This window comes from Anolis sagrei, chromosome 1 (genome assembly GCF_037176765.1).
Source record: "Anolis sagrei isolate rAnoSag1 chromosome 1, rAnoSag1.mat, whole genome shotgun sequence".
NCBI classification, from domain to species: domain Eukaryota; kingdom Metazoa; phylum Chordata; class Lepidosauria; order Squamata; family Dactyloidae; genus Anolis; species Anolis sagrei.
In genome coordinates this window covers 64,027,783-64,052,520 of record NC_090021.1, presented here as the reverse complement: position 1 = coordinate 64,052,520, position 24,738 = coordinate 64,027,783, and the positions used below count along the sequence as shown (strand labels likewise).

At 41.4% G+C, this 24,738-nt stretch overlaps 1 protein-coding gene across 4 annotated transcripts in view; it reads right to left on the bottom strand.

Moving 5' to 3' along the window:
• Positions 1-11,515, bottom strand: part of LOC132761129 (protein unc-93 homolog A-like) — a 38,283-nt gene extending 26,768 nt beyond the window's left edge. For 3 of the 4 annotated variants that reach the window (XM_067465625.1, XM_060753726.2, XM_067465626.1), the window contains exon 1: positions 10,072-10,268. The gene's annotated coding sequence lies outside the window, so the exon portion shown is untranslated. Of the gene's footprint in view, positions 1-10,071; positions 10,269-11,322 lie in introns of those variants that run through there. The other variant, XM_067465624.1, reaches the window with a different exon arrangement.
• Positions 11,516-24,738: the final 13,223 nt, after the last annotated feature.

Genomic DNA, 24,738 nt, shown 5'->3' with positions numbered 1-24,738 from the left:
TCATTCCAAGCAATGTATAATGTATCTACCCTGAGTCCCTTCGGGAAGATAAAGCAGAATATAAATAAAGTTGTTTCTTATTGTTGTTATTTATTATTATTATTATTATTATTATTATTATTATTATGCAGCTATATAAAAGAGTATATGTCATCAGGGACAAGAATTTATATCACATCCTCAGTGGTCACCATTGTGGTCACCTTCTTTTCAGCTAGCTTTCTCTCCTTTTTGACTCCCAGGGCCCTTCCACACAGCTGAATAAAATCCCATGTTTTCCATTTTGAATTGGAATATATGGCAGTGTGGACTCAGATAACCCAGTTCAAAGCAGATATTGTGGAATTTTATGCCTTGATATTCTGGGTTATATGGCTGTGTGGAAGGACTCCCAGAACAAACTTGAGAACTCTAACTATCAGGAGGGAGCAAAAAAGTACACTGCCCAATCTCCCTAAAAATTCTGCTCTGCCAGAGAAGTGTTCCTTCAGTTCCCAAACTGCTTGCATTGCAGCAATCTAAAACATCAGTTGCATCTTTAGAAACACAGTTTAGACATCCAAAGAAACAGGGAAGCAAAGTTACTACAGGAGTGTGAATACGATATATACAAGTGCTCCAGGTGTTACTGATTTTTAGTATCTCACTCTCTGAAATACCCCTTATCTGATATGCTCAGGGCCAGAAATGTTTTAGATTTTGGATTTTTGTAGATTTTGGAATACATATCTTGGGAATGGGATCTAAGTCTAAATATGAAGTTCATGTTTGCCTCGTGTACGCCTTACATACTTAGACTGAAAGCAGTTTTATATGCAATATATTTAATATTTTTGTGCATGAAACAAAAGGTGTGTACATTGAACCATCATAAAGCAAATGGGCGATTTTGGATTTAAAAGTATTTCAGATTTTGGAATTCTGAATAAAGGATCCTCAAACTTTATTTGGGGAATGAAGGAAAACTTTATCTGCTCATCACAATCCTCTTGGGGTCACTACATATTACTTAGCAAGCCAGATGCTAACCCCACCCCCCCATCAGCAGCTACTGGGATTGATGGGAACCTGTTCCCAATTGATCTAAAAGCAACCCCTAATATTCTCACCCGTGAGCTATTACCAGCAGGATGAGCAAAAGAAGGAGCCTTGTCACAGTTCTCCCTTGCACAAGAGTAGCCAGTTTACCAGCTACTAGGATTTCTGGGAGTTGAAGGCCAAAACATCTGGGGATCCACGGGTTGAGAACCACTGCACTAGAGGTTGCTCACATGACAGGGATAGAAATCTCAGGCAGCTGCTTTTCAGTTGGTAGGGGAACAGACCCACATCAACCCCTAGGGACTGCATAGGGATCATGAATACACAGTCAACCCAATGTGGCAAAAATCCACACCCGGGGCGGTTCAACCCACTACGCAAACTAAGCATTTGCAGTATAGTTGATTTTGCCCAGGGGCGCTCTTGAGTCGCTCTTGGAGGAAAATAGACCTTGACATATGTGAGTTGTAGTTACTGGGATGTTCACCTACAATCAAAGAGCATTCTGAACTCCACCAATGATGAAATTGAACCAAATATGGCACACAGAACTCCCACGATGAACAGAAAATATATCAATGATTGGTTGGGGGGGGGGGGCAAAATATGTTTGCTTACCGTTGAAAATTACCTCTGTCCACACCTTAACTACAGCACCCTATAGAGATAGGGTGCTGTAGTTGTTAGGATATTGGAGACAAGGGTTCAAATCCCTACTCAAAAATGAATCCATTGAGTGACCTTAGCAAGTCATACTATCACACCTTTAGAGGAAGGCAAGAGCAAACCCCTCTGAATAAATTTTGCCAAGAAAACCCTGTGAAAGATTCACCTTAAGGTCATCATAGGTTAGAAATGACTTGAAGACATTCAACAATGTCAAAGTTATATCCCTATCATCATACAAACACACACACACATTTACCCACAGTCAGTCCCATTGACCCAAACCAGCATTTCAAAGATGACAAGGCCTTAGCCTTTTCTGATCTAGACGTTTGAAATGCTTTCTCTTTGTTATTTTATTTGTACAACCTTTCTGTAAAGCACATAATACCATTAGTATTTGTATGTAGCTGCAAAAGAGTCCCAGGTTACACATTCCAAATGATATAGCAAGAAGTTATGTCCATTAAATGAACAATATAAGCACTGATAACTTACTGATGTGAGTTATATAGTTTAACAAATGCTAAAGCCAAAGATCAGAAACATAGCAATGAGGTAAATGCATACTGATATACTAGGATACCCTTTTTCTGTGAGGGCTACATCACTCCTACATTCATTCAGAAACAACAGCAACTTCAGGAAAATGTATTTCAATAATTCTTCATTGAAACTGAGTTAATTCCCCAAATAGTTGTCATAAGATGATGTATTTTAAAATAACTGCAGTGTTTTTGTTAACCAGAGTCTCTTGGAATAACATTAAAGAACACAGTCCTGAAAGTCCTAATTTTTAAAATATATCTTGGACTTAGGAGTGCATTGCAGGAAAGGAGAATGGCTGAACTAAAGGCAGTGCTCATCGTTTGTCTGGTTCTTCTATAAACAAACTACAGGAAAGATAGGTCAGTTAGAGGACTTTGAATCTAATTACTACTGCTTCACTGAAACACTATGCTTCTTATCAGATGTAGGACAGAAATGGAATTCTACCTGATACACATGTTCTATATTCATTGGAAATAAAAATTACAGTGGTCCCTTGGTCTTCACTAGGGTTTGATGACCTCCTATGGACATCAAAATCTGTGGATACTCACATTACATTATATACAATGACATAGTAATATGTGTGTGTGTATTACTATGTGGATATATATATATATATATATATATATATATATATATATATATCTTGGTTGATCATGTTTGTAAGTTTCTAAACTCGTAATGAATTTGTACTAAAATTACTTTTGATCCAATATCAAGCCATGCAGGAATAGTGTGAGGAGTAATTACGAATTGAAATAATTTCCCCATTTTTCGTAATTATTTTCAGATGTCTGGTGCAAGTTTTACAATCTCACAGTTTCCCTGGCCTCCCTGGTGACAAGCGGCGATGCGGAAGGGCGAAGTGGGCATGGCTACGTCCCCAGTGGCCATCAAGAAGAGATGGGCATAGCCACACCCACCTCATACCCCTGTCATCCACCACCATTCAGTCACCCAGGGAAGGCAAACTGCGAGATTTTAAAACTAACCTCGCAGTTTGCCTTCCCTGGGTAACTGAATGGCGATGGATGACAGGGGAATGAGGTGGGCGTGGCTACGGCCAGCTCTTCTTGACAGCCACTGGGGGAAAACGCATCGCCGCTTGTCACCAGGGAGGCCAGGAAAACTGTGATATTTTAAACTAACAGGGGGGAGGGGCACCTTCAATTAACGAAGTAAACAAAGCTATTCAGATTTTTGCTATTTCCGATCTTTTTTCAAGAAAATTTGAGAAATAATTTTAAAATCGAAACGCCAGCGCCCCCTATATACGAAATGAAACGATTTTAGAACCATTTTTTTCTTGATCAACAAAGCCTTATATATATATATATATATATATATATATATATATATATCCTGTGTGTTTATTTTGAATTGTTTCTTGTATTTTTATTTTTATTATATTTTATTGCTGTATTTTTATGTTGTATATTTGCATTGTTGTAATTTCTGGGCTTGGCCTCATGTAAGTCGCCCGAGTCCCCTTGTGGAGATGGTGGTGGGGTAAAAATAAAGTTATTATTATTATTATTATTATTATTATTATTATTACATAAAATAGAAAAACCAAAGTTTGCTTTTAGGAAGTTTATTTTGTTTCATTTGAAATATTTTCAAGTAATGAAATCCATGAATAAAGAATCTGTGGATATGGAGACTTTAGTATGCAACGGTCTGGCTCTATGACAAAAACATGTATGTTACTGGTGAAGAATGTGTGGCCCACTTGACATTCCTGAATTACACTCCCATCATCCCTTACCATTAGATACAGTGGCTAAGGCTGATGGAAAGTATAATCTAAGACCATCATGTTCCTTAGCCTTAAATACTACAATACTAAACCGATGGAATTTTTCATCTTAATTGTGTGTGTATGGACAACTGTATACAAGAAAGAACATGGAAGCTGTGCTACAGAATTTGGATTTAGTGGTTTCTGTTGCCTGCTGTAACACCCAGCTCTTTCACTAGACAAACCCTCACTGCAATATCTCATTAGTCTCTGAGGCTACAGAGGTTGCATTGGCCTCCATAATTCTCATTGACTCGCCTCCAGTTCATAGAAGCATAGAATCATAGAATCAAAGAGTTGGAAGAGACCTCATGGGCCATCCAGTCCAACCCCCTGCCAAGGAGCAGGAATATTGCATTCAAATCACCCCTGACAGATGGCCATCCGTCAGGGGTGATTTGAATGCAATAGTTAGTAACATATACCAGCCCATTTTTTGTCATTAAAAGAGAAGTTCAACATTTTCTTTGTGCAATAATCTCCAGCTCATCAAGGCTCACCTGCCACTTGCTGTCCTAATACAGACGCTCCTTTAGCAAGATCCAGGATGATGGGGAAACCTCCCAAGGATTCCCCAGCAATTCTAGAGGATGACATTGTTTTTCATACAGCAACAGGGACATAGCCAAATGTTTCTCCATTGTCTCTATTCTCCACAGTCCAAATTGTTATTTTTGGAAAAAGCAAAGTCAGCAAGAGACTGTGGAAGGTCACAGATCTTTTTGTCACATTTCCCAATAGAAGATTGCAACTACTGAGCTGAAAGATTCATCAGATGCATTATATTCAGAATAAATAGTCACCCTTTCCTTCTCTGATCCAAACTCTTTGGGCACAGATGGGAGTAGTCACTTTTATAGCAACAGTAGCTGCTATAAGCATGACATTTGTGTAAGCAATAATGTTCATTGTTGGAAAGGTTAAACAGACTGTGTAATTGAAAACAGGAATTCAACCCACAAAAGGGAAAAAATCCAACTGTGTTTTATTCAAAAGTATGATCAGTAAATCACCCACAAAGTCTCAAGAGAGTATGTCTGCCTTCAAAGCTCTGACTACAATAAATGTGCTCATGAGATCTCAGCAACAGTGGGAAATATTTTACTAAACACCAGTAGCTTTCTGAACATTAAATGATTATGGGATGTTTAATCTGGCCAATATTCATGTGTGCTCTGTTTTAAGTCAAGGCTGGACACTATCAGTCCTTAAATACTTGAGGTCCAGGACTTTTAAAGAACTTACATCTATCATATGAGCCAATCTGGCCATTGTGCTAACACTGGAGGGTTTGTATCATCTCCAGCTGTCCTTTGAAATGCAGCTGAGTCGGACATGTTACAAGGCCTTCTCAGCTGTGATGCCCAGATTTTAGAATTACTTCCCTGAGAAGGTTGAGATACACTGCAGAATTAAAGCAGAGAGCTCTATTTCCTCTTCAAATTGTCCTCATGTCTGTTTCTACAAACAGCTGCTCTGGGCCACCTTGCAGCCCTTTTCTGCTCTGCCCAGGTGACTTAACAAGGTGCCACTACCTGGAATGTACCTGCACAATTTCTGGTCTTACAGGTGATTGGAACTCCAACTCTTAGAAACCCTAACCGGTTTGTCAGTGGTCAGGAATTCTGGGAGTACAAAACACCGGGAGGACCACAGGTTGTGCTGGCCTGACCTAGATGCATATTTGATTATGAAATCCTAGAGAATGAGATGCTTGCTCCTTTGCAAAGCCTAAACATGTGTAAGTCTACTTAACTAGGACATATCGTCCAAAGCTTCACAGATGAAAACTGGGAAATGTGTGACAACATCAGAGTGAGGTCAAGATGGTAAATGCTTGTAATGACAAAGAACACAGGATACAGGAGGCTGCAAATGTTAGCTTTTGCCTGAGTCTATAGAGAAGGGCAAGATTCCACTATTTCCCCTCCTCTTCCACCACTGAGTTCACTGGATCCAAATTGCTTGTGCATTTTGAATTCATTTTGCATGAATTGAGAAAAATTAATGGTAAAGAGAGAAAATGAGAGGAATTTTAAAAGTAGCTGAAAATGTGGGATGGCACAAGGATTTCCCCTCCAAATTAACAGCTGATGAGTTAGCTTGGAGGTAAATGACTTATTCCCACTCATTGAGATGGATCAAGAATAGGGCCCCAATGTCCTACTTGCAACCCCCCTTTCAATTTCTGAAATTTCTAATAAAAAGAATAGTGTTAAGAATAGTGTTCCATTGCAATATGGTGTGCAAAACAGTGTGTTGTTGTAAATCAGCTTATCTATGAAAATCATTTTGCAACTGCTTCTATGCCGGTAAACAATGAAGAATAAAGGCAATGACTTCTTGAACTTCTGCAAAGGAACTCTGAGTCACTCATACTTCTTAATTGCTCTTTTGTTTCTAGTAGGAGAACAACATGTCTAAAATGGTAGAAGACTGGGTTTGGATGTTAGGCATGATGCCCAAGCTCCCTGCAACAAGTAGCCCATAGTCTATCTGCAGAAGAGGCCAATAACATGCCATCAGGGAAAGCCAAACTACTCAATTTGGGGCATTGAAATCAGAGCTGAGAAATCTGGAGGAAGAGGGCTGAAATACAACTCCCAGACACCCCCCTCCCCATCCTGCTTCTCTTGTGTAGAATCATGGGATGCCCTTCCTTAATTTATATTTTATGAGAGTCAAAATTACATATCCTGCAACATTTCACAGATGAAAACTGTGGAACATGCAGCTTAGTGACATCACAGTGTGGTCAAAAGTTTTTAATTAAGGGGGGGGGGGTTCTGTGGTAGAACCACAACACAACCCATGATTGATGGACATCAGGTCCCATGGTCCTACTTTCTTTTTTTTGTTTTGGCCTATTTTGCTTTCCCTTTCTATTGTCTATAATTATAAGATTTATAAATATAAACGAATACTTATTGTATCTCCATAAAAAAATCACTAGATTTTAGGTTGGACTTTAATTCTTTGATAAATGCCTCTTTCAATAGGAAGAGAAATAACTACATGAACACAGTCTTCTGTTAGGATCAATAAAATATAGCAACAGGGAAGAGGATATGAATCAAATAAGGAACTACATCAGTGATTATTTTCAAGTAATTAATCAAGATAAATGAGGCACATACTACTATGTGCTGTAGCTAGCTGCACAAGTTCTGGACATCAGACTGTGGGAAGACTCATATTTTGGTGTGCATGTTTTGGCACTCCAACTGCATTTCAAAGAAAAAAAATCCCCAAATAAAAGATGTGCAGGAAGGGTGAAAGAAATTAGAGATGTAAAAGAACCTGCATAAATTGCCCCTGAATGGAAGCTGTTTTGTCACTGGTTCTTTCTCCAGCTGTTTGAATTGTTTGCACTGCTTATTGATATACAATCCTATGCATGTTTTCCAAGGAGTTCCACTAAGCTCTATTTGTTTATTTGTTTATTGGCCCAATTTTGCATCAAAAAAAAAGATGAAAAAAGGATGGTGAACAATAAAGGAGGCATCATCACTAACAAGAAAAGAAATCAGGTAAGCGTGATTTCAAAAACAGTACTAAATGATTTATGTCTGAATCCTGTTGTCTCTCCTGATTCAAGTAGGCCCATTCATTCAGAAGGATCCACCAATGTGTTGACTCACCATTCAGACATTCAGGTTGGGATTAATTGAGAGCAGGCTAGCCAAACTTGTAGGTGAATTTATATTTGTCCCCTGTAGATATCAAACATTAGCATATCATTTAAGTTAATCTTCCCTTCTTTCTGTTGGTCATAATTTTTTTTTTGCGGGGGAGGGGGGAGGCTGCTATTTCTTTCGGTGTCTGTGCCAAAGGGCTGCCCTCACAATTTTCTCCATGCATTGAAATAATGCATGTGGTGGGGATGATGCAGAATCAGCTGCTAGAATCCCATGCCCCTTCTTTTGACCAAGACCTGGTGGACAGTCACAATAATGAGTTCTCTGCATAACATTTGTTGTGTAGTTTGTCATTTTCTATCTCTTACATTCATTGCATTTTAAGAGAGTCACAAGTCCAGTTATGCTTTCTATCTATTTATTCCATGCTATTGTGAAAAGATTCCCTCCTCTGGACACCATGGCTCAGTTAACTATTCATCTATATGCTCCTGGCAATGTTGAGACACTGCTGGGTAGCACAGCATAAGACTTATATGGTCCATTAAAAAAGGACAACATTGTAATGACTCTTGACCTCTCTGTTTTGTAATGATTATACCAAAGAGGCAGGAGGTGAAGCAGAATGGAAGCAGAAGAAATACAGGGATCCCATGAACTGCATTATGCCTTGTTTTGCCAATCTGAATTTTGAAAGGTATTCCACAGGTAAATCAAAACTTTCTTGGACTTTAACTGGTGCTACATGTATATCCAAGCATAAGTAAGTAAAACTTTATTTCTATCCCACTCTATCTCCCCATGGGGACTCAGGGCAGTTTCCAACATAAAAGGCAAACATTTAATGCTGTAAAATACAACAATAGACTAAAACAATTCAAAATAAACATAATAAATGGTGAATACTAATTCTTTTGACTATAAACCAGGAATATAAGAGTTTGTATTCACTGTGCTTTTTTTCTTTGTCACTAAGTATAATTTACATGAGCAAATAAAAGAGTTGACCAAGGTCCTGTATCAGAAGTTTTGTGCATCATGCTGGAATATCCCTGTAGCCACATCTCAGATGCTACTCCTCACAAACTAACTTTTTCAGGTATACAGCCATCTAATAGGCCATTTATGTCTTATTTGAGAGTGTGGGATCAGTGGGGATACATCCAACTATTTCCTTCTAACTTGACATTCTGCAACACAAACCTGCAAGGCCTTTGAGGGTCCTTGGGATTTACTTATGGATGATGCTCATCTACAGGAACTAGTTGTACATCTCCTCGCAGATCCTCCGGCTTTTGGACAACAAAGAAATATCCATACTTGGGCCTGCTTACAAGGGGTTTTGGAGTGGATTTTGGTCAGCACAGAGTTGCGATCTCCATAATGACCAAAAAGTGAATATATATGCAATACTTACATTTTGGTCATTGTGAATTATGATATTATAGTATTAACATAATTCAGAATTATGATAATATATGTCTAACAGAAATTATCATAATCCACTAATGGAATGCTAGATGTTATGTCAGAATTCTGAACCTCTTCCTATGGCATATTTTGTACTTACATTTTGTACTCCAGGAACCAACATGGATTAGTGATTTGAACATTGGATCCTTGCTAAGTCATGAAACACACTTGGTGACTTTAGGTAAGTCACTTTTCTCAGCCTCAGAAGAAGGTAATGGCAAACATTATTTTGAACAGATCTTGCCAAGAAAGTTCCACCTGAATGTGCCATGGCTCGAAACAATCTGAATGCACACATCAACAATAAATGCCTGAGTACAAGACATTCTGTGGCGTCATCACAGCTTTGGAGTTTCAATCCAAAAGACATACTGGCTGGAATTCTGTAGGGCACTTTTGAATGTGTAACCTAGAAGTACGGCATTGTGACAGTTTTAAAAAGCAACCATTTCTGATAGTTTCGTATTCACAACATCTAAGCAGTCTCTAGTTTAGGGATAAATCGGGAACATGAAAAATATAGTTTTCCTGCAAAAAGAAAATATATGACTTGTATGAGTCTGAATGATAATCTTTAAAATAGTCACAGGTTATGGTGAGAAAATATTTTTTTCTCCTGTTTAGCACAGATAAATTACTCTAAAGAAAAACAAAGGATTTTAAGTAGCAGGAACATTTCTTAATCTATTGTTGAAGGCTTTCATGGCCAGAATCACTGGGTTGTTGTAGGTTTTTTGGGCTGTATGACCATGTTCTAGAACATAACCATACAGCCCAAAAAACCTACAACAAGCCATGTCTTAATCGACACAAAGCTAGGAAAAGTTTCCAGATTCCTGTTGGGAGTTACAGATGTGTAACAGTGAACCCAGTTAGGACCCCACCCCAATCCCCACTTACTGGGTAGCAGCCACTGTGCTGGATGGGGATCTGTTCCCCTGTTGTTTGAGAAGCAGGTGACTGGTGGCTCCACATGCACCCTCCTCTTGCAGGAACGATATCTTGCACAAGGGGGGATTATGACAGGGGTCCTGCTTCAGCCTGTTTCACTAAGAATGCTCTCTGGACTGGGTTGGAACATCAGTCAGCTGCCTCCCAATTGACAGAGGAACAGCCCCCAGGCAGCATGACCAGAGATTTTCCCAGAAGCGATGATACCACATGATGTTTTGGACTTGAATATTTATACCCAAGTACATAACACAGCATGAGAAGAAGTTTAGAATCATGACATGGCAGCTGGCAACCCATTAGTGAAAGTGAGTGACTTGTCTGAAACAGGAGGAGGTTTTGTTTTTGTTTTTCTCTCTCCATGGCCTGTGAGTATTTTAAAGGTTGTCATTCATATCCAAGCCAATTTGGTGTTTCTTAGAACTTGCTCTGTGTTTATTTGGCATTATACTGACACCATTCATATGAGAACAAAAATCCATGCGAAAAGAAGTGATAAATGCCAGCAGAATCTTTGAATACTTGTTTGCTTCCAGGAAAAAAAAATCAAATTGATTTTAGGCTTTCCATAGGCAGGGAAAAATAGATCATGCAGCTGTAATTCTATATGTGGGCATGGGTGTGTGCCTTTAAGCTATTTGTCAACTTATGGAAATTGGATACATTTCATAGGATTTTCTTAGGCACAGAAACTCGCAATTGTTTTTTTTGCCAATTCTTTCTGAAATATAGTTAGTAGAACCTGGTATTCCTCAACTTTCCTATTCTAGAACTAATCAGTGCTGTTTCTGCTTAGCTTCCATGATCTTGTCCCTTTAAAGTATTTAGGTCCTTAATTCAAATTACACATTGCTAAACAATAAAATGAAAAAATAGACGTAGTTAGAGTGGTCAAGTGTAGAACTGCAGAAACAACTAGGTTTAGAGAGGTGATTATCAGTATTTATGACTTGAGTGACATAGGTGACTTGTTTTTGCATCGGTTATTTTTTACTGTCTCACATCTCTCCACAAACAGCAAACACATTCAGTGAATCATAAATCATAGAGTTGGAACTAACCCCAAATGCCTCCCTGTCCCAGCAGGAATACACAAAGTACACCTAATAGATGGCCATTCGGCCTGTGTTTAAAAACCTATAAAGAAAGAGAGTCCACCACACTTCAAAACAGCATATTCTACTATCAAACAGCTCTTACCATCAGGAAGTTCTTTCCGATGATTATATGGAATAATTTTTCCTGTAGTTTGAATCCATTGCTCTGTGTCTTATTCAGTGGACCAACAGAAAACAATCCTATTCCACCTTCAGTATAATATCATTAGTTAAACATGGCTATGTCACCTCTTAAGCTTCTCTTCTTCAGGCCAAACATACCCAGCTTCCTAAGCTATTCCTCATAGGTCATGGTTTTCCAGCCCTTTTACCATTTTGGGTAAAATGAGTGCAGTACAAGGACTGTTGTATTCCCAGAAACATTTTAAAGGGCCTGAAATATTGTGTTCTGAATGCTTATCCTCCAACATTTCACAGATAAAAACAAGGATAGATGTGTCCGTGCAACATCAGAGTGCGGTTCAGCTGGCAAAAGTTATTAGTGAAAAAGAACACACCAGGCAGGAGAGGCTGCAGCACTTTGCTTTTGCCTGAGTCTATTGAAAAGGGCAAGATCCTGCCTTCTCTTCCTCTCTGCTGTGCAATATACTTTTGCATTTTGTACTTTGCTTGCAGTAACTGAAGTAAATTTATAACAAAAGGAAAAAGTGGAAGAGAGAGAGAGAAACTGGGACATTTTAAAAGCATCTAAATGGGGCAATAGCAAATTATTCAGGACTATCAGTGCCAAATACAATTGGAGAGTATGTCAATATCTTTCCTAATGTCTTTGGAGTCCTGAAAGCTGTTTCCTGACAAATTATTTGCTTTCTTGGCTGCATGTCCTCTAGTGCTTTTTTGTTAGTTCCACTTGACAGGTACACATTTTGTGATCCTTTGCTTAATTTACCAGGAGCAAAGGAAGCAAGAATATTAATTCACTATTCACACTCCAGATTTTTTTTTCAAAACACACACACACATATAGGCTAAAGTGCTATAATGGGTCTGTATAACATATGATTCTGCTTGTGGAATTCTACTTTGTTATATCATTATTGTGTTGAATGGCAATGTATGCCATCTTGAGTTCCTACTATTGGGAGTAAGATAGGATGCTAACAACAATAACAATAACAATAATAATACAGTATGACTAAAATACAACTGAATACATAACCAAACATGTTTATGTATGCACAAATGTTGGAAATGACAACCTTCTTCAAGCCTTCTCTAGTAATGTTTAACTATGATTTTGTTGCTTACTATTTCTATTGTTTGCAGATTCCTTTACTCTATGCTTCCTGAGAAGTTATAAAAGGGGCTGCAGACCACATGATCACAACAGACAGACTACAGACTACTTCAGACCTCAGATCACACACTTGCTTGCTGTTTTGCTGTAAGAATGTCCTGGTGGATGGCATACATAATTATCTCAAACACATATGAAACTGGATTGATAAGTTCTGTGCCTGTGTATGCTAAACACATGAAGGTTGTAAGTAAACCAAATATGTTATTTTTTATCAAAGTCTACATACTTTTTGTCTCCCTTTCCCTTTATTCCACAAGTTTTTATTTACTTTTGTTTTCCACTTGCACCAAGACAACTTGACAACTTGAAGCAAATCTCTATCTGTCACTTCTCCAATAGAGGCCAGAACTCATTCTTATTCAGTCTCAAATGCCATGTGCACACTGCCTGGTCATGCATGTAAAAAGCTAGCATAGAGATGAACAAGATCAAGGTAACAGAGAGTGTCCTGTTTCCAATACATCCCATATATAGGTCTCTGTGATTGCTACCCTAGATTGTTTTTCTCAGAATATTGTACAAAATTGTATTAAGTGCTGTGTCTTCTGGGCTTTGGGGAGTGAACTGGAAGCACTTACTCTTTTCATTAAATTTCCTTACTGCTTGGTTTATAGAATAGATTTCTTTGGCAATGAAGCTTACATTCTCCCCAAATGCCACATAGAACAGCCCTCCAGGTTTTGGAACAAAACTCTCAGCATCTTCCATCATTAAATATCTCGACCCAAACTGTTTTGTTTTGCAGACTAATAATAATCAGAGGGATGCATGACTTCTACCTCTATCATAGGGCGTGCAGGCCAAATTCAGCTCTCATGGCCTGGGGATACAGCTATCCTATGGGTCAATGAATTCTGTCTCCCTATGAAAGTTTCTTCAGATCCCAATTTTTTAGCATTGCATAGAAGATTGTGAGGAAGCTCTTTAAAAGCATACACACTTAAAACACTTAGATTTAGAATTCTAGATCTTCCTTCTCTTGGCAATTGTAAAGTCCTAGTTTTGCCTTCTCCTCTCCTCTGCTTCAGTTCCCCCTGTTTATAGGCTTTCCCAATAATGTAGAGACTTGCCTTTTGTATTAGTTTTTGGGTGGAGCTTAAAACACCCCTCAGAGGCCAGTCTCAGTTGGTCTATTCAATTTCTCTGCTGGACTCCTCCTCCTTTCTGCAGTAAAGCCTTAGAGGCCTGGATATTGTCTGGAATCTTAGGTCTAGCAATCCAAACAGGCATTCTTAGCACCTCCTTCTTCTGCTTCATTTAGCAGTATTTTATACCATCAGTCCAAAGGACAGCAGAAGCTTTTAGCCAGCCTAAACTTCACAGGAAAGAAGGCAGTTTATAACCATCACTTTTCATCAGAGGCAAGAGAAACTTTCAAAGACCCCAGAAAGATGACTTCAACCAGCAAGATTTCCTTTGATAATGTATTGTTTTAAGTTATCTTATGATAGTCCCGGGTGGAGTTAACCCTTTATTCGTCTTGTTTCAGTAAACTCATTTGGTTATCTTTTCATCTTGCCTCAAAGTGCCTCTGTCTGCTAAGGGTCTTAATCTTAACAGAAAGTATCAGATAGCCCCTGAGTAAAGCCAGACAATATAGTTTTCTCAAAGGCTCGGGCATGCCATCACAGCAATGTTTTCTGCTACTTTGCTTTAGATTCCTCAGCTATACAAGCAGTCTCCACGTTATGAACATCCGACTTATGTACAACTCATAGTAACAAATGGGCCTCTCCTCTCCCTCCCTGCCATGAAATCTTAGCACTGAGCCAAAATGTGTCTGTATGTCTCCACCCACTTTGCTTTTTCTTCCAATCAATATATCTCCAGCACCCTTTTCCTTCCTATCACTCTCTCCAAACTTCCTTTCCTCTTATGGATATTTCTCCAGGCCCTTTTTCTCTTTCTTCCTACTGATCTCTCTCTGCCCTCCATTCCTTTTTCATCCTATTGATATCTCCCTCATCCTCCCTGTATCTCTCCACCTCTCATCTGCTTTCCTTCATGTCTGACACCACTTTTAATTGCCCTGGCTCAATGCTATGCAATGCTGGAATTTATAGTTTTGTGAAGGAGCAGCATTCTTTGGCAAAGAACACTAAAGACTTGGTAAAACTACAATTTCCAGGATCCCATAGCAATGAACCAAGGCATTTAAAGTGATGTCAAACTGCATTCATTCCACAGCATAAGTACACCCAAGGAAGCTGAGGCAGGATAAACAAGAGAGGCTCCTTAAGGGAAGGGTATCTATTTCTATGTTTTTTCTTTCAATTGCTTGGAAGCTTTGGTGTTTTTTAAAAAGAGATTCTAATCACACAAGAACTATAATGGGCATCTTTTTTAGCCAAATTACAAGAAGGTTGAACTGCTGAGCTGCTGAAAGGTTGACGGTTCGAATCCGGGGAGCAGGGTGAGCTCCTGCTGTTAGCCCAGCTTCTGTCAATGTAGCAGTTCAAAAACATGCAAATGTGAGTAGATCAATAGGTATCACTTCTGCTGGAAAGTAGTGGCACTCTATGCAGTCATGCTGGCCACATGACCTTGGAGGTGTCTACGGACAATGCTGGCTCTTCAGCTTAGAAATGGAGATGCGCACCACCCCCCAGAGTCGGACATGACTAGATTTAATGTCAAAGGAAACCTTTACCTTTACTTACAAAGAGTGTACTTTTTTCTGGATCTGTTCTGAATTACATATACATCCAAGAATGAACTACAAAATCTATCTTCTATGTAACTTGAGGACTGCCCGTATTACTAATGTTCAACTGAATGTTTTGCATGGCTTGAATTTTGGAGACTGAGGGAAAGTTTCATTCCCCTGCCCCCTGAACCACCAGATATTTACAACAGCCTAATCCCACAGGTATTATGACACTCCTATGACAGCCATCAAAAAATGGAAAGCATCTATTGACATGGAAAGTCACCCTCTCTCAGTACCCCTAAATGATCTTGGCCCTTGCCTAAGATGTCACATGATATTGTTGGAAATACAAAATGGCAAATAGAAAACCACATACACCAGGCTGAGCATCCAAAAGTAATTATTTAAATAATAATAAAGAAAACAACTAGTGAACAGTAAGGGGTAACTATTCAAGAAAGTCCCATAGGTGTGTGCACACAAATGATTGGGACTGGAGAACAATCAGGCTTGCTCTCTCTCTTGAAGACAAAACTGACACTTAGAATATAATGAGATGATATAACCCTTTTGAAAAGCTGATCATGTTTGATGAGGTGGAACACAGTAGGAAAAGAAGGCAACCAAATGGAAGAGCAGACTGGGCTCTTGATATTTACTTGGTAATGTCTCAGACTGAGGAATTTGACTCCTTGCAAGTGATCAAATGTTGCTTAACCTTTCAACCTCACCACATGATGCTTCCCATCCATGAGATGAAGTAAGGGGCGATGTGGGGTGCGGGGCAATGAGTTTCCCAGGCTTTCTGCTGGATTAGCCATGATCAATGGTGAATCGCTCTGTTGTCACCCACAATTTTGACCTCAATATGATGAGGTCCTTAGTGAAGGGGTATAGATGGCAAGTAGATGATCACACAGGCAGGCAAGCAATCTTGATCAACCTCATCCCATTAGCAGCAGGAAAAATGATGTAAAGCAGAAGGAAACATCTTACTAGCCTCATTCTCTTCACAGCAATGTCCATCTTTCCCTCACTTTCTGCCACTTTCCGCTGTTTGGAGTTGCAGAAATGCAGTCCATGGAGTCCCAGTGGCAGAGCCATTACATTATGTGATGGCCTCCATGGGGCTTCTGTGGGGCTCCATTTCCAAATTGCATGGAAACAGAGCCCTAAAGCCATGGGATAAAGTCATAAGATTATCTGAACCTCATGTGAGAAGAAAGACAGAAGACACTTTGTTCCTGGGATACCATTGTTTACTGTTTTGGGGCTTGGGCTGACCCTTATTAGACACTACTAAAAGTCCTAATATTTTGGAACAGCTGAGTGTGGTAAAATCCAAAGTGGTTTCACTTTTCCTACAATCCACTGATTGCCCCTGGCTCCAGGTATGGGATGCGAGTTTTCTCAAATATTATTTTGTCTTTGCCTGTGTTCTTCCCAAAACATGAGAAACAATAAGTCACGTTGACATTGGATTAGCATGGGGCAAAGCCACACATGCCCTGGCACTTGAGGCACTCACTTGCCTTGGTGACAAAGCTGAATTTGTTTGGCAAGGTGACAGAGTTGTAGCTGTTTCCATGACAGCTGTCCATAGTGACTGGGGAAAAAACAGTTACTGAGTCATGCTTTTTGATTATGTATTCATTTAAAGAACAAAACTCATTTGCAACAAGGACATTTCTTTGTTAGATCTCATGGAAAGCTTTAGTCTATGAAATCCCTACTGCTAATCCAATATTTCTGTAGTAGTTTTGTGTCAAGGACACAGTGAGAAATGGAATTTCAGCAGCTCATATTTCAAAGTATCAGGGAAGACTCTAACAAGCTAAGGACCAAATGTCATTGAAACATAGATTTGCAAGGGAGTGGTCGATTCAGGCATTCTCTCGTCATTGACAGCTTTAAATTAATCACGACACATTGTTATGAAAAGCTAAAATTAATAAAAGAGAAAATAAACTTGCACAGCCTCACTGGCAAAACAAAACAGATGTTAATTCTATGTTTGTGTTATTTGACTGTAGGCCAATATTCCTGGGTCCTCTCCACATATATCCCCTCTCCACATATCCAATGTGATGGCAGTAGAGAAAATGTTGCACAGTGTAACCCCCATGGCTGTGGGAAACATAAAGCCATGGACAATAGCAACCTTTATTATCTTCAATGGGATAAATGGCAGAGATACCAAAGTTAGGATTTGGCTTGTACAGGAGGCCCTTAGCAAATAATCAAAATTTTGAATAAGTGAAACCATGTTCTATTGATATGGGGGTGTAGTGTACTCTGGTTACACTCTTGATAATGCAAAAGCCAAATAGTACAAATTATAGATTTGGCACAGCAGCACCATTGCTTTTCATATAATGTCCAAATCTTTAATGTGGCTTGTTTCAAATCCCCAATGATAATGGCTAGCTTCCCTACACGTGTGTAGTGGCAAATTATGAAGTACTGACATTCAATGCTAGTCTGTGTGAGAGAGTGAGTGAGTGGGGGAGAACATTAGTTGGAGGGTTACTAACAAATTCACCAAGAAACCTGAGAAGAGGTGGTACATGATGATTTTGCCCCAAACCATAAAAATATTCTGACACTTCAACCCATGAGTCCTGGTGCTACAGACCAACTAAATGGATGGTAAGCAACATTTGATCATTTTCAAGTGAGGATGCATTCTTTAGGTTGCAATCTTGCTAAAGGAATTGCAGGACCCACTTTGTTCTTTCATTTATTGTCCATGTCAACCTCCCCCAGCCTTCTTGTAAGTGAGGTGACTTGAGTCTGACTCCTATTTGACAATTCCACCTAGAGAATTCGGCCTAATTCGGACCGCCTATCTACATTAATAATCCCAAACCGGTCTCCTAAGGTAAATTGGTGTAACCAGGTGAGCGGGCCCTCTGGATTGAAGGTGGTGCTGTTGAACGGCAGATCTGTCAACGGAAAAACGACCTTTATCCAGGATCTAATCCTGGATGAGCGGGCAGATCTGGCGTGCATCACGGAGACTTGGCTGGATGAAGCTGGAGGCGTAAATCTTACCCAGCTTTGTCCTCCAGGCTTCTCCGTACAGCACCAACCGAGATCCGGAGGACGGGGAGGCGGGGTCGCAGTGGTCTACAGAGATTCCATCCATCTGACCAGGAGTCCCATCCCGCAGACCACAAATTTTGAATGCGTCCACCTGAGGGTGGGTGACCGGGACAGACTAGGGATTCTGCTAGTGTACCGTCCACCTCGCTGCACTACAGTCTCCCTACCTGAGCTAGCGGGGGTAGTCTCGAGCCTGGCGTTGGAGTCTCAACGGCTTCTTGTGCTGGGGACTTCAATATCCATGCCGAGGCGACCCTCACAGGAGCGGCTCAGGACTTCATGTCTGCCATGGCAACCATGGGGCTGTCCCAACAAATATCTGGCCCCACCCACTGTGCTGGACATACATTGGACTTGGTTTTCTGCCAGGGATGGGAGCAGGGTGGCGGTGTGGAGGAGTTGTCCATCTCTCCGTTGCCATGGACCGACCACTTCCTGATCAGATTTAGGCTCACTGCGCCCCCTAACCTCCGCAAAGGTGGAGGACCCATTAAGATGGTCTGCCCCAGGAGGCTTATGGATCCAAATGGATTCCTGACGGCTCTTGGGGATTTTCCCACCACCTCGGTAGGTGACCATGTCGAGGCCTTGGTCGCTCTCTGGAATGGGGAGATGACCAGGGCAATTGACATGATCGCTCCGGAATGTCCCCTCTCAAGTAGCCGAGCTAAACCAGCTCCTTGGTTTACTGAGGAGCTGGCAGTGATGAAGCGAAGGAAGAGGGAACTAGAGAGCGTGTGGTGCTCGGACCCAAGCGAGTCAAATCGAGCACGGTTTGTGTCCTTTCTAAGGGCATATGCCGCGGCAATAAAAGCCGCAAAGAAAACTTTCTTTGCGGCCACTATTGCGTCTGCAAAAAACCGTCCGGCGGAGTTGTTTCGGATTGTCAGAGGTCTTTTAACTCCCGCCACCTCAGGCGGGAGCCCTGATAATTCGGTCACGCGCTGTGAAGCATTTGCTCGGTTCTTTGCAGACAAAGTCGCTTTGATCCGCTCTGGGCTGGACACCATGTTAAATGCAGTCTCTGAGGATGTGACTCGAGCACCTGCTTGTCCTATTTTGATGGATTCTTTTCAGTTTGTGAAGCCCAAGGATGTGGACAAGATACTTGGAGGAATGAGGCCCACCACGTCCATCCTAGACCCCTGCCCATCCTGGCTTCTGAAGGAGGCCAGAGGGGGATTGGCTGAGTGGGTAACGGTGGTGGTTAATGCCTCCCTTCGGGAAGGCAAGATTCCAGCGAGCTTAAAACAAGCTATTATAAAACCGCTGTTGAAGAAACCATCACTGGACTCCACTAAATTTGACAACTTTCGGCCTGTTTCCAATCCCCCCTTCTTGGGCAAAGTCATGGAAAGCGTGGTGGCCTCACAACTCCAGGTATTCTTGAGAGACACGGATTATCTAGATTCGGCACAGTCTGGTTTCAGACCGGGACATGGTACCGAGACGGTCTTGGTCGCCTTAGTGGATGATCTGCGCCGGGAGCTAGACAGGGGGAGTGTGTCCCTGTTGGTGCTCCTGGACCTCTCAGCGGCCTTCGATACCGTCGACCACGGTATCCTTCTGGGGCGCCTTGCGGAAATGGGTCTTGGGGGCACTGCTCTGCAGTGGCTCCAGTCATTTCTGGAGGGTCGTACCCAGAAGGTGTTATTGGGGGACTCCTGTTCAACCCCACAGCCTTTGACCTGTGGGGTTCCACAGGGCTCTATATTGTCCCCCATGCTGTTTAATATCTACATGAAGCCGCTGGGTGAGATCATCCGGAGTTTCGGGGTGCGGTGTCATCTGTACGCAGATGATGTCCAACTCTGTCACTCCTTCCCACCTGCTACTAAGGAGGCTGTCGAGGTCCTGAACCGGTGCCTGGCCGCTGTAATGGTCTGGATGAGGGCGAAAAACTGAAATTAAATCCAGACAAGACAGAGGTACTCCTGGTCAGTCGCAAGGCCGAGCAGGGTATAGGGTTACAGCCTGTGCTGGACGGGGTCGCACTCCCCTTGAAGGCGCAGGTTCGCAGCTTGGGTGTGATCCTGGATTCATCGTTGAGCCTGGATCCCCAGGTTTCAGCGGTGACCAGGGGAGCATTTGCACAGCTTAGGCTCGTGCGCCAGCTGCGCCCGTACCTTGGGAAGTCTGACTTGGCCACGGTGGTACACGCTCTGGTCACATCCCGCCTTGACTACTGCAACGCTCTCTACGTGGGGCTGCCCTTGAAGACGGCCCGGAAGCTTCAGCTAGTCCAGCGCGCGGCAGCCATGTTACTAACAGGAGCGGGACGCAGGGAGCATACAACGCCCTTGTTTTTCCAGCTCCACTGGCTGCCGATCTGCTACCGGGCCCAATTTAAGGTGCTGGTGTTATCCTACAAAGCCCTAAACGGTTCCGGCCCAAAATACCTTTCGGACCGCATCTCGGCCTATGAGCCCACGAGGGCCTTGAGATCGTCTGGGGAGGCCCTTCTCTCGATCCCGCCTGCTTCACAGGCACGTCTGGCGGGGACGAGAGAGAGGGCCTTCTCGATGGTGGCCCCCCGGCTGTGGAACACCCTCCCTGTTGACATCAGACAGGCGCCCTCCCTTATGTCTTTCCGTAAGAGCCTAAAGACATGGCTATTTGAGAAGGCATTTAACTGAGTGCTACATTAACTGGTAATGACAACTGGAACGGAATATGGATTACGAGATTGGTTATGATTCTACGATAAGACGGAGCGGATTATTTTAGTGTAATTATATGACTGTGTATTAGTGATATGTTGGTTTTTTCGTTATGGCTTTATTGTAAATTGTCTTTTATATGTTGTACACCGCCGTGAGTCGCCCTAGGGCTGAGAACGGTGGTCAACAAATGCAGCAAATAAATAAATAAATAAATAAATAAATAAATAAATAGAGAAGACCAACCAAATCAATGGGATTTATAGAAATGTTGAGTAAATATTCAACGGTTGATTCAGTGGGAGTATTAGCTGAAACTACTAAGATGTGGATCTTGGTTTTGATTTTTTCCCCATGAGCTACCTACATATAGCCTATAGCTTTGTGCGACAAAACCTTTTCCTTTCCTACCTTTTACATTTAACAGGTATATTCTCTCTGTTCTAAAAGGAAATCAGTATGGAGGGGTAAAAGTGAGTCATAGATGGGTGTTTTTCTCCCTGCCAGGATGCATTTCTGTAAGACCAATTAAAGCAGCCTTTGTGATTAGTTCTGCATTCCACTGTTCCTTTGGGAGAAGGATTCTGGCGTCTGGTCCTAAAAGATAAATGACTTACAAAAAGTGCAGTGTGTTCCTTGTACTTAATTTCTAAAGGGAGCTAAAACTAGATAGAAGTCTCATCCTCTGACCTGGCAGCCCTTCCTGTAATTCCAGGCTGTTTCAGGAGCTTGTGGCTGAGAAGAAGAAGATACACAGAAAGACACGTTCAAAAGCTCTGTCTCCCTTATTCATAATCATGATTTAGTACTTACACAATGCTTATTTAATTATTCCTTCTTGATTAATTACAATTGGCTAGCATCCTATTGGTGGCATATATGCATATATGACTTATGCGCACATATCCCTTTTTCTCTAGTCTGTTGTGTCTCCCTCAGGCAGCTGACAAGTCCATTAGTGAGTGACTCTCTCTCTCTGTGTGTGTGTGTGCACATTTGTGTGTGGCACTTTTGTGCAGAAATCTGTGAAGATTCTAAGCAGTTTAGGATTCTCCACATCAAGCTTTCCTGACACCTGAAAATTATAAAATTCTTTCTTCATCCACTACCAGAGTTGGTTAAAGATCTTTAGGGAGCTTAAGCTCTTAAAAGATTTTGGTGTCCCCATATGTGTCTAATTCAAAATATAAACAATAATAAACTATAAAATAACATTTAATTTATTGAAATTGAACAAAGCATACAGCAAGATGGAAAAATTCCCTTTATTTATATTTGAAAAGTTTTCTCTTATATTTTCTAATCGAAGAGTCTTTTATTTGTGGAACTTGAGTCAGCTACATCATTTGCAGTTTTGTATCATATGGTCTATAGTAAATCTGGCAATGGAAAATGTCTGTAGTGCCTTCCCCTTTTTGTTGTTGCCTGTTGTAGCCCACCTGCTTGCATGACTCCTTTTCACCCAAACACCACACAGTTAAAAGGTAATCAACAATAAGTAAGAAGTTTGTTAAGAAAAAAGTATATAATGGAAAAAGGTAGGTTCAAAAATGAATACGCAATAATCCAAAAGTTATTCCATGATGATGATGGGTTACATACCTCAATCAGATGTTCAAATCTAAATGACCATGCTAGAATAATTGCAAAAGGAATGCTATCTATATAAATAAAAATGTAAATGTCCGTTTGTGAATGACCTCATATTTCCCAAACTACTTCACCAATTGCTTCAAAATGTTGATGCAACATAGCATTCGAACCGGCAAGTGTTTTTATGTATTAACATACCTAATATTATACAGATTTCACACGTGTGACAGGTAAAAACCTGCTTTGCTTCAAAAACAGCGCCATCTGCTGGATGTCCAAGCAACACACACTATACTGCACACAACTGTTAAGGTTCTAAAACTTACATCTCCTGTGCTTGGTGCTTGGCTCTCCTTAAAGCCATCCATGCTCAGCATTTGACTGTCTTCCTCGCAGCCTCCATCCCTGGTTCCTTCTGTCCTGGCCCTACATCTGGGCACAAGATATCTGCCTTGCGGCCTCCCTTCTTCCAAGAGAAGAGGCCCCCCGTGATGCCACCCACTTGCCCGGCTGCAGCACAGCATGAAGCAGCCCTGTCAAGGTCAGAGCTGCCATTTGGTTTCTGCGGCCTGGCCACCTCCCACCGAGCCTGCCTTCCTGCCTCCCTCCCTCCAGAACAGAACAGAAATGGGAGAAGAAGAGAAGGAAAAGAGTGGCGGAGCAGGTAGGGAAATCCACGCTGGGGAGAGGGATGGGGCATGGCCCAGGGAAGGGAGGGAAGGCAGTAGGCCCAGCCCAATCCCCGGGCTTCCATAGCTTCATACTCTGCCCAGCCTTACCTGGCACTGTCTTATGCCCATGCCTCCTGCCTCCCTCTGGAGCAGAACCAGGAGAAGAAAAGCAAGAAAAGGGTGGTAAGCAGGTAGGGAAATCTAGGCCGGGGGGGGGGGGGCACGGACCTAGAGGAGGGAGGGAAGGAGGCAGGCAGGCAAGGAGGTAGGCTCAGCCCAAGCCCTAGGCTCCTGTAGTCTCACACCCTGCCCAGCCTTGCCCAGCACTGCCTCACACCTGCTGAGAAGGAAGGAAGGATTGAATGCTAGGAAGGGGAAGATAGTTAGGAGGGATGGAAAGGAAAGGGTTTCCCCAAAACACACTGATCATTATTATATACACCAGTAACATTATTATTACTATCATTGTTATATACACCAGTATTATTATATAGATTATTATTTTACTGACACAAAAGCACAGTATGTCACAGAAAACAAGATCTATATGCTGGATTACATATCACAAAATCACAAGTCAAACACTTCCCAAGTGTCTAGGACTGTGTGATGTATTTTCGAATGATGTGCGCAGATCCAAGTAAGGTGGCCTTTTGCAGTTGACAGATCATGATTGTTGATGTTTATTGTTTCCAAATGCCGGCTGAGATCTTTTGGTACGGCACCCGGTGCGCCAATAACCACTGGAACCACCTGTACTGGTTTATGCCAGAGCCTTTGCAGCTCGATTTTGAGGTCTTGATAGCAGCTGAGCTTTTCCTGTTGTTTTTCCTCAATGCGACTGTAACCTGGTATGGCAACATCAATAATCCAGATTTTTTTCTTTTTTCAATACTCCAGAGTTGTGTCTTTGTTTGTAGTCTGTCTGTGTGTTTTTCTTGCAACAGCTGAGGATATGGTCCATGGTTTCATCAGCTTCCTTGCATAGTCTGCATTTTGGGTCATCTGCTGATTTTTCAGTCCTGGCCTTAATTGCATTGGTTCTGATGGCTTTCTTCTGGGCTGCAAGAATCAAGCATTCTGTCTCCTTCAGTGTTCCATTCGTGAGCCATAACCAGGTCTTCTCCCTGTCAACTTTTCATTATTATTATTATTATTATTATTATTATTATTATTATTATTCAGACCAGTATCTATATAAATAAACATGTAAATGTTCATTTGCTCTAAACCTGAAATCTCCCAAAATACTTCACCGACTGCTTTGAAATTTTGACACAATGTAGTATTTGAATAGGTGTATGTTTTTATGTTTTCACATGCCTACTATATAGATGTCACGCCTGTGACAGGTCAAAATATGCTTTCTTCCAAAAACAGCACCATCTGCTGGGCATCAAAACAACACAATCTATACTACATAAGTTAGTATAGCTTGTGAGTCTTTAGAATGGTGGGTTTACATCTGGACACAGATTGGTTCTCACATGGACAATTACATGTTGCGTGTTCTAGAGTC